This window comes from Salmo trutta, chromosome 26 (assembly GCF_901001165.1).
Source record: "Salmo trutta chromosome 26, fSalTru1.1, whole genome shotgun sequence".
NCBI lineage: Eukaryota > Metazoa > Chordata > Actinopteri > Salmoniformes > Salmonidae > Salmo > Salmo trutta.
The window spans coordinates 39,395,806-39,407,025 of record NC_042982.1 but is presented as its reverse complement, the minus strand read 5'-3'; the positions used below and the strand labels follow the sequence as shown (position 1 = coordinate 39,407,025).

The 11,220-nt window shown below is 46.2% G+C and overlaps 1 protein-coding gene across 1 annotated transcript in view; it reads left to right on the top strand.

The window, feature by feature from the left end:
* Positions 1–3,484: 3,484 nt before the first annotated feature.
* lekr1 (Leucine-, glutamate- and lysine-rich protein 1) overlaps positions 3,485–11,220 on the top strand; it is a 52,945-nt gene continuing 45,209 nt past the window's right edge. Inside the window, exon 1 of the mRNA XM_029715909.1 lies at positions 3,485–3,559. The gene's annotated coding sequence lies outside the window, so the exon portion shown is untranslated. The remainder of the gene's footprint in view (positions 3,560–11,220) is intronic.

The window sequence follows — 11,220 nt, the reverse complement described above, 5'->3', positions numbered from 1 at the left end:
GAGACAAAAATTAACATGTACCAGAGTGATGGAAAGAGGAAAGTGTGGAGAGAAAAAAAGACATGCTCATGATCCAAAGCATACCACCTCATCCATGAAACATGGTGGAGGGGGTGTTATGGCTTGGGCCTGTATGGCTGCCAGTGGAACAAGCTCACTTGTCTTCATCGATGATGTGACTGCAGACAGAAGTAGAACAATTAATTCTGAAGTCTACATAAATATGTTATCTGCTCAGATTAAACCAAATGCCTCCAAAGTCATTGCACTTCATCATGCAACAAAACAATGACCCTAAACATACTGCTATAGCAACGAAGGGGTTTTTGATGGCCAAAAAGTGGAAAATCCTTGACTGGCCGAGTCAATCACCGGATCTGAATCCAATTGAACATATATTTTACATACTGAAGAGGAGACTGAAGCCAATAAGTGTCACGCCCTGGCCATAGAGAGGGTTTTATTCTCTATTTTGGTTAGGCCAGGGTGTGACTAGGGTGGGCATTCTATGTTCCTTTTTCTATGTTTTGGTATTTCTTTGTTTTGGCCGGGTATGGTTCTCAATCAGGGACAGCTGTCTATCGTTGTCTCTCAGTCCGGAGCTGCCAGAGTCGGTGCCCAGTCCGGGGTCGGCGGAGAGGGTCCCCGCTCCAGAGGCGCCACCGAAGTGGGCCGTGCCAGAGGTGGAGCGGGGTCTGCGTCCCTCACCGGAGCCGCCACCACGGAGAAAAGCCCACCCAGACCCTCTCCTATAGGTTCAGGTTTTGCGGCCGGAGTCCGCACCTTGGGGGGGGGGGGGGGGGGGTACTGTCACGCCCTGGCCATAGAGAGGGTTTTATTCTCTATTTTGGTTAGGCCAGGGTGTGACTAGGGTGGGCATTCTATGTTCCTTTTCTATGTTTTGGTATTTCTTTGTTTTCGCCGAGTATGGTTCTCAATCAGGGACAGCTGTCTATCGTTGTCTCTGATTGGGAACCATACTTAGGTAGCCTTTTCCCACAGGGTTGGTGTGGGTAGTTGTTTGGTGTGTTCACCTGACAGAGCTGTTGCATTTTGTTCCACTTTGTTTTTTTGTTGCAGTGTTCAAGTTATTAATAAACATCATGAACACGTACCATGCTGCGCTTTGGTCTACTCCTTCTTCCAAAGACAACCGTTACAATAAGTCCCCGAAACAAGCAGGAACTGAAGATGGCTGCAGTACAGGCCTGGCAGAGCATCACCAGGGAAGGTACCCAGCGTCTGGTGATGTCGATGCATCGCAGACTTCAAGCAGTCATTGCATGCAAAGGATATGCGACCAAATATTAACAATGATTACTTCATTCTACATTATGTTAAACTGTCCAATGTTTTTTGATGCCCAAAAATGAGGGGGGGGGCTATGTACAAAAGCTTCTATAATTTCTAAACAGTTCATCCAATATATATGAAAATACCCTCAAATTAAAGCTGACAGTCTGCACTTCACCCTCATTGTCATTGTATCCTTTCAAACTCAAAGTGCTAGAGTACAGAACCAAAATAACAAAAAAATTGTCACTGCCCAAGGAATTATGGTGCTCACTGTATGTAGTTCAAATTTTATTTTGTACAGTTATCAAAGACAACATTAACATAAAAAATACAAGAGAAGAGCTAAATCAACTAGCTAGCTAGCTAGTTACCTTTCCTCGTTTTTGCTGACTCTCTAAAGGTTGTATCAGAGTATCAAATGTGTACACATACGCACAGCAGTGTTCTAGGATATTGGACCGTTGGCATTCCTACTCTTAGCGAATTCTCAAGCAATTTCTCCAACTGTCAACACATCAAATAAATAGAGGACGCGTACCTGGGAGACGCGTTGGTTAAGAAATGTGGGGAGGTACGCCCCCCGCAGATGGTGATCTCAGAGTCGCATACCTATGTCACAATGGGACGCTGGACTATCACGTCTCAGCGTCTGTGAACTGTCATTTATGTTATCAAAAGTTCATTTCACAGACTCATCTAATCGCAAAAAATACTCTAAAATGGAAATATTATAATTACCAACTGAAAAACAAATTGTATACAGTTTCTTACCTTAATATTGTTGCCATTATCTGAATGACAAGGCTGTCAAAGTTGTGAGAAACTTTTCAGGTCCAGTGGTGGCGATTACTATGGCAATTCAAGATGGCGCTACCCGTACCTCTAATAAACGTTGTTCAATATCAAAATCCTTAAATGCACATGTTTAGTATTAGTGGATGGAATGCATTTCTTTGCTTAGCTTTACTTCCTAAAGTCTTTCCATTTCCCTTTTAAGACCAAAAACTAAAGTAGGGAGTTTGGTAAGGGTGGATGGGTTTGTGTATACTGTATACTGCGACCGTCTAGCAAACAAAAGGTTGAGCGTTTGAATCTCATCATGGACAACTTTAGCTTATTAGCAACTTTGCACCTACTTAGCATGTTAGCTAACCCTTCCCATAACGTTTACCCTTTAACCTACCTCCTAACCTTAACCCTAACCCTTAACCCCTAGCTTAGCTAACGTTAGCCACCCAGATAACATTAGCGATAGCAACCTAGCCCCCTAGCTAACGTTAGCCACAACAAATTGGAATTCGTAACATATACATTTTGCTAATTTGTGACGTATTGTACGAATTGCAATTCGTAACACATTAAAGAATGGCAATTCGTAACTTATCATACGAAATGGATGATGGACATCCACAAATTAATACGTTCAATACGAAACGTAACATTTCATACTAATTGGAGTGTCCTGGATTTACGTTTACCATGTTACATCTTCCCCTGAGTCCAGGTTGCAGCCGGCAGATATAGAATAAAAGGACTTCATGACTGGGTCGCGTCTCTGGCAACCTAACCGGTAGAACGACCAGCCGAGTTGGGTAGCAACCCTAGATTTGTTTTGGGACTATATATCGTGGAAGGATGAAAATAATGTCAATCATTATTTGAATTTGTTGGTAACCAGTTGTTCGGAGGATATATTGGCATGGTTTGCCGGCCCTCGACGAACAACATCCAATATCCTCCAAACACCAGCTTCGAGGGTGTGTGTGTGTGCGTGTTAGAGTTGGAGGGGGGATTGTGTTTATGGGGTGTATAGGAAAGTGAGGGTTAGCACGACACATATGCTCTCGTGTGTGCTTCATGGGGCGGCAGGTACCCTAGTGGTTAGAGCATTGGAATAGTAACCAAAAGGTTGCAAGATTGAATCCCCAAGGTAAAAATCTGTCTCTCTGCCCCTGAACAAGGCAGTTAAACCCACTGTTCCTAGGCTGTCATTAAAAATAAGAATTTGTTCTTAACTGACTTGCCTTGTTAAATAAAGTTAACATTTTCTTTAAATAAATGGATAGAGTTGCGTAGGGACTGGTATATATACACACACACACACACACACACCACATGCATGCACATGCATGCACACAAACACACTGAGAGAACATCTGACTGAAGCATGGTTTGTGTCTTCCAGAGCTCAGAGCAGAAAGACAGAAGAGCTGGTGAACCAACAGACACACACCCAGAGGGAGCAGAGAGACAAACTTCTCAGGTAGGTAACATCTGAGTCAAAGCCCAGAGAGGAACAGAGGAGGAGTAGATGAAAGAGGAGAGGAACAAAGGAGATGAGGAGAGGAGAGGACACCTCTGTTAACCTCCTCTCCATCTCCTCCTCCTCCTTCTCCCCTCATCATATTCCTCCCCTCCTCCTACCATCCCCACCTCATATTCCTCCTCCCCTCCCCTCTTCATATTCCTCCCCTCCTCCTCCTCTCCCCTCCTCCTCCTCCTCCCCCTCCTCCTCTCCCCTCCTCTATTCCCTCCTTCTCCCCTCCTCCTCTCCCCTCCTCTATTTCCTCCTCTATTCCCTCCTCCTCTCCCCTCCTCTATTTCCTCCTCTATTCCCTCCTCCTCTCCCCTCCTCTATTCCCTCCTCCTCTCCCCTCCTCTATTCCCTCCTCCTCTCCCCTCCTCCTCCTCTCCCCTCCTCCTATTCCCTCCTCTCCCCTCCTCTATTCCCTCCTCCTCTCCCCTCCTCCTCCTCTCCCCTTTTCTATTCCCTCCTCTATTCCCTCCTCCTCCTCCTCTCCCCTCCTCTATTCCCTCCTCTATTCCCTCCTCCTCCTCCTCTCCCCTCCTCTATTCCCTCCTCCTCCTCCTCTCCCCTCCTCTATTCCCTCCTCTATTCCCTCCTCCTCCTCCTCTCCCCTCCTCTATTCCCTCCTCCTCCTCCTCTCCCCTCCTCTATTCCCTCCTCTATTCCCTCCTCCTCCTCCTCTCCCCTCCTCTATTCCCTCCTCCTCCCCTCCTCCTCTCCCCTCTATTCCCTCCTCTATTCCCTCCTCCTCCTCCTCTCCCCTCCTCTATTCCCTCCTCCTCCCCTCCTCCTCTCCCCTCTATTCCCTCCTCTATTCCCTCCTCCTCCTCCTCCTCCTCCTCTCCCCTCCTCTATTCCCTCCTCTATTCCCTCCTCCTCCCCCTCCCCCTCCTCCCCCTCCTCCTCCTCCTCCTCTCCCCTCCTCTATTCCCTCCTCCTATTCCCTCCTCTAGTCCCTGTAGAGGCAGCCATAGACTGTGAGAGATATGATCATGATATTAGTCAGTGTAGGTTGATAGGACTAATATTATGAAGATATACTGTAAGCCAAGGGAATGTACCATTGACACAGCCATAATTCTGATGTGAGTCTCTCTTCCTCTCATCTCCACCCACCCCTCCCCTCTGTTGTCTGTAGCCCAGAGTGATATCAGAAAGATATTAACTGACTGACTGAGTCTCGTGTCAATCTCAGAGGCAGATGGAAGCACTTCTGAGCTGGCTGAGTGTCTGTTGCAGCTCCACTTTTACACACACACACACACACACCGACACCGACAGAAACACCCAATATCCTCCTCCACACAGCAGCAGGGTTCTTAGAGAGACCATCTGGTCTGGGGTTGTTCTCTCATACAGTAAATATATCTTAGGGTTGGTTGTAAATGTTTCCCAGAGCTGCCGCTGGCATCCTGGTGTGTTCAATTACAACGTAATGTTGGTGTCCCTCCCTCAAGTCTGTCCCTGAGGTATTCCAGATATGTTCCTGTCTCTGCAGTACAACAACACATGATCTCACTGCTCTGTGTGATCAGGTTATGGCTGTGGGCTTTTTTAATGGATGGATTCAGAAGAATGTTATTTTGTCTGCTATCCATTTTGCCAGCCTTTAGCGTCAAAGGCTTTGAACACAGCTTTACTTTACTTCTAGGTAGAATCGTCGTTTAATCAGTATGGAGAATTAAGTAAAACCACAAGTCCAAATCTCTATCTCCATCCGTGGCTAATTCAGAAAAGGGACAATTTTAGCTAGCTAGCCACCAGAGGACAACAACACGACTAGATGCGACAATTCAAGTTTTTCTGTCAATTATGTGTTTCTATTGATGCGATATGGTAGGATAAAAGGCAAATCCAAGCTGACTTCCTTTGACACTTTTTGTTTGGTGTGTCAGGACCATTCACAGTTCAGCTCGCTCAGTTTAGCTCAACGCTGATTGGCTATAATTTTATACTTTTTTTTTATCAAGGGAGGCCAAATGCTCACTGGCTTGCCTTGCATTTAATGCTACGGGCGAAAACAATGTCATACTCTTTCTTATCAGACAGCATCAGATAGATGGCCTACACATAGAGACAGAGGTTACCTGTTACACTCGCTCGGATGCTTTCTCCCGTGAGATTCAATGAGCCTCTTGCAAATTGAAGAAAAATTCAACAACGAAAGATGAATAATTGTATCTTTTTTCTTTATTTTTTTCCTTGGTCAATTCTTTGGGAAAGCCTGGCTGTCCTTGGTATCCATGAATACACGCCATTGAGTCCCAGGTGTATTGATGAGATATGCAGGCGATGCTGCAACGGTAGTGATAAGACTACTGGAACCTCTATAGTATCTATCTATCTATCTATCTATCTATCTATCTATCTATCTATCTATCTATCTATAGTATCTATCTATCTATCTATAGTATCTATCTATCTATCTATCTATCTATCTATCTATCTATCTATCTATCTATCTATCTATAGTATCTATCTATCTATCTATCTATCTATCTATCTATCTATCTATCTATCTATCTATCTATCTATCTATCTATCTATCTATAGTATCTATCTATCTATCTATCTATCTATCTATCTATCTATCTATCTATCTATCTATCTATCTATCTATCTATAGTATCTATCTATAGTATCTATCTATCTATAGTATCTATCTATAGTATCTATCTATCTATAGTATCTATCTATCTAGACTACTGGAACCCCCCTCAGGTTCCTTCTGGCCCTACATAGGACTCCCGTGTTGCTCTGTCTCAGTGTGTTGCTCTGTCTCAGTGTGTTGCTCTGTCTCAGTGTGTTGCTCTGCCTCAGTGTGTTGCTCTGCCTCAGTGTGTTGCTCTGTCTCAGTGTGTTGCTCTGTCTCAGTGTGTTGCTCTGTCTCAGTGTGTTGCTCTGCCTCAGTGTGTTGTTCTGTCTCAGTGTGTTGTCTCAGTGTGTTGCTCTGTCTCAGTGTGTTGCTCTGTCTGTGTGTTGCTCTGCCTCAGTGTGTTGCTCTGCCTCAGTGTGTTGCTCTGCCTCAGTGTGTTGCTCTGCATCAGTGTGTTGCTCTGCATCAGTGTGTTGCTCTGCCTCAGTGTGTTGCTCTGCCTCAGTGTGTTGCTCTGTCTCAGTGTGTTGCTCTGCATCAGTGTGTTGCTCTGTCTCAGTGTGTTGCCTCAGTGTGTTGCCTCAGTGTGTTGCCTCAGTGTGTTGCTCTGCCTCAGTGTGTTGCTCTGTCTCAGTGTGTTGCTCTGTCTCAGTGTGTTGCTCTGTCTCAGTGTGTTGCTCTGCCTCAGTGTGTTGCTCTGCCTCAGTGTGTTGCTCTGTCTCAGTGTGTTGCTCTGTCTCAGTGTGTTGCTCTGTCTCAGTGTGTTGCTCTGTCTCAGTGTGTTGCTCTGTCTCCGTGTGTTGGTGTGTTGCTCTGTCTCAGTGTGTTGCTCTGCCTCAGTGTGTTGCTCTGTCTCCGTGTGTTGCTGTGTTGCTCTGTCTCCGTGTGTTGGTGTGTTGCTCTGTCTCAGTGTGTTGCTCTGTCTCAGTGTGTTGCTCTGTCTCAGTGTGTTGTCTCAGTGTGTTGCTCTGTCTCAGTGTGTTGCTCTGTCTCAGTGTGTTGCTCTGTCTCAGTGTGTTGCTCTGTCTCCGTGTGTTGGTGTGTTGCTCTGTCTCAGTGTGTTGCTCTGTCTCAGTGTGTTGCTCTGTCTCAGTGTGTTGCTCTGCCTCAGTGTGTTGCTCTGTCTCCGTGTGTTGCTGTGTTGCTCTGTCTCAGTGTGTTGCTCTGTCTCAGTGTGTTGCTCTGCCTCAGTGTGTTGCTCTGCCTCAGTGTGTTGTTCTGTCTCAGTGTGTTGTTCTGTCTCAGTGTGTTGCTCTGTCTCAGTGTGTTGCTCTGTCTCAGTGTGTTGCTCTGTCTCAGTGTGTTGGTGTGTTGCTCTGTCTCAGTGTGTTGCTCTGTCTCAGTGTGTTGCTCTGTTGCTCTGTCTCAGTGTGTTGCTCTGTCTCCGTGTGTTGCTCTGTCTCCGTGTGTTGGTGTGTTGCTCTGTCTCAGTGTGTTGCTCTGCCTCAGTGTGTTGCTCTGTCTCCGTGTGTTGCTGTGTTGCTCTGTCTCAGTGTGTTGCTCTGTCTCAGTGTGTTGCTCTGTCTCAGTGTGTTGCTCTGTCTCCGTGTGTTGGTGTGTTGCTCTGTCTTAGTGTGTTGCTCTGCCTCAGTGTGTTGCTCTGTCTCCGTGTGTTGCTGTGTTGCTCTGTCTCAGTGTGTTGCTCTGTCTCAGTGTGTTGCGCTTTCTCAGTGTGTTGTCTCAGTGTGTTGCTCTGTCTCAGTGTGTTGCTCTGTCTCAGTGTGTTGCTCTGTCTCAGTGTGTTGCTCTGTCTCCGTGTGTTGGTGTGTTGCTCTGTCTCAGTGTGTTGCTCTGTCTCAGTGTGTTGTCTCAGTGTGTTGCTCTGTCTCCGTGTGTTGGTGTGTTGCTCTGTCTCAGTGTGTTGCTCTGTCTCAGTGTGTTGCGCTGTCTCAGTGTGTTGTCTCAGTGTGTTGCTCTGTCTCAGTGTGTTGCTCTGTCTCAGTGTGTTGCTCTGTCTCAGTGTGTTGCTCTGTCTCCGTGTGTTGGTGTGTTGCTCTGCCTCAGTGTGTTGCTCTGTCTCCGTGTGTTGCTGTGTTGCTCTGTCTCAGTGTGTTGCTCTGCCTCAGTGTGTTGCTCTGTCTCAGTGTGTTGCTCTGTCTCAGTGTGTTGCTCTGTCTCAGTGTGTTGCTCTGCCTCAGTGTGTTGCTCTGCCTCAGTGTGTTGCTCTGCCTCAGTGTGGTTGTTCTGCCTCAGTGTGGTTGTTCTGCTTTGCATGGCGCTCTCTCGACTGGGTAATATTAGCCGGGGGAAACCAGGAATGGAATTTTATTTTTTCTCTATTATACGCTGAACAACAATATAAACGCAACATGCAGTCATTTCTAAGATTTTACTGAGTTACAGTTCACATGAGGAAACAGTCAATTAAAATAAATAAATGATGCCCTAATCTATGGATTTTACATGACTGGGAATACAGATATGCATCTGTTGGTCACAGATACCTTTCAAAAAAGGTAGGGGTGTGGATCACAAAACCAGTCAGTATCTGGTGTGACCACTATTTGCCTCATGCAGCGTGACACATCTCCTTCACATAGAGTTGATCAGGCTGTTGGTTGTGGCCTGTGGAATGTTGTCCCACTCCTCTTCAATGGCTGTGGGAAGTTACTGGATATTGGCGGGAACTGGAACATGCTGTCGTAAACGTCATGGAAGAACTGGGACATTTTCAGCTTCCAGGAATTGTGTACAGCTCCTTGCGGTACAGGGCCATGCGTTATCATGCTGAAACATGAGGTAATGGTGGTGGATGAATGGCACGACAATGGGCCTCAGGATCTAGTCACGGTATCGCTGTGCATTCAAATTGCCATCGATAAAATGCAATTGTGTTCGTCGCCCGTAGCTTATGCCTGCCCATACCATAACCCCACCACGAAGCACTCTGTTCACATCCACAAACCTCTCATCCACACGATGCCATACCATACACGCCGTCTGCCATCTGCCCGGTACAGTTGAAACCAGGATTCATCTGTAAAGATCACACTTCTCCAATGAGCCAGTGGCCATCGAAGGTGAGCATTTGCCCACTGAAGTTGGTTACAACTACGAACTGCAGTCAGGTCAAGACCCTTATGAGGACGACAAGCACGCAGATGAGCTTCGTTGAGACAGATTCTGACAGTTTGTGCAGAAATTCTTTGGTTGTGCAAACCCACAGTTTCATCAGCTGTTCGGGTGGCTGGTCTCAGACGATCCTGCAGGTGAGGAAGCCGGATGTGGAGGTCCTGGGCTGGCGTGGTTATAAGTGTTCTGCATTTGTGAGGCAGGTTGGATGTACTGCCAAATTCTCTAAAACGACATTGGAGGCGGCTTATGATAGATAAAGTAACATTAAATTCTCTGGCAATAGCTTTGGTGGACATTCCTGCAGTCAGTATGCCAATTGCACACTCCCTCAAAACTTGAGACATCTGTGGCATTGTGTTGTGTGACAAAACTGCACATTTTAGTGGCCTTTTATTGTCCCCAGCATAAGGTGCACCTGTGTAATTATCATGCTGTTTAATCAGCGTCTTGATATGCCACAGAAATTCTCACTAACAGGGATGTAAACAAAACAAACATTTTAGAGAAATTAGCTTTTTGTGCATATGGAACATTTCTGGGATATTTATTTCAGCTCATGAAACATGGGACCAACAATTTACATGCTGTGTTTATATTTTTCTTCAGTGTATGTTATGCTTAATTACATTTTCTATTTTCTTACACTGAATATTCAAATGACTTTATTATTCTCCTGTTGTTGCAATGTGGAGAGATGAACCTGCAGCATTTCATTGTACGTGTTCACCACCACATGTACTGTGTGCATCCTGTGCATATGACAAATAAACTTGTCAAATTTGTTTTGATTTGATTCATGGGGATGTCTGTCCGACGTGGTGTCATATGTACTTATCTAGGGAAAACAGGTGTTCCATCACCTGTCCGCTCTGTTATGTTACTCCCCCCGGGGCTGGGAGAGGAAGGGGGAAATCACTTCCCCATCCATAAAGGTAGATGAGAGATTCCCTGAACAGGTAGTCTCTATGACAGGGTGTAGATGAGATGGGAACTCCCCTGAACAGGTAGTCTCTATGACAGGGTGTAGATGAGATGGGAACTCCCCTGAACAGGTAGTCTCTATGACAGGGTGTAGATGAGAGACTCCCTGAACAGGTAGTCTCTTTGACAGGGTGTAGATGAGATGGGAACTCCCCTGAACAGGTAGTCTCTATGACAGGGTGTAGATGAGATGGGAACTCCCCTGAACAGGTAGTCTCTATGACAGGGTGTAGATGAGACACTCCCTGAACAGGTAGTCTCTATGACAGGGTGTAGATGAGAGACTCCCTGAACAGGTAGTCTCTATGACAGGGTGTAGATGAGATGAGAGACCCCCTGAACAGGTAGTCTCTATGACAGGGTGTAGATGAGATGGGAACTCCCCTGAACAGGTAGTCTCTATGACAGGGTATAGATGAGAGACTCCCCTAACAGGTAGTCTCTATGACAGGGTGTAGATGGGATGGGAACTCCCCTGAACAGGTAGTCTCTATGACAGGGTGTAGATGAGATGGGAACTCCCCTGAACAGGTAGTCTCTATGACAGGGTGTAGATGAGATGGGATCTCCCCTAACAGGTAGTCTCTATGACAGGGTGTAGATGAGATGGGATCTCCCCTAACAGGTAGTCTCTATGACAGGGTGTAGATGAGAGACTCCCTGAACAGGTAGTCTCTATGACAGGGTGTAGATGAGAGACTCCCCTAACAGGTAGTCTCTATGACAGGGTGTAGATGAGATGAGAGACTCCCCTAACAGGTAGTCTCTATGACAAGGTGTAGATGAGATGGGAACTCCCTGAACAGGTAGTCTCTATGACAGGGTGTAGATGAGAGACTCCCTGAACAGGTAGTCTCTATGACAGGGTGTAGATGAGAGACTCCCCTAACAGGTAGTCTCTATGACAGGGTTTAGATGGGATGGGAACTCCCCTGAACAGGTGGTCTCTATGACAGGGTGTAGA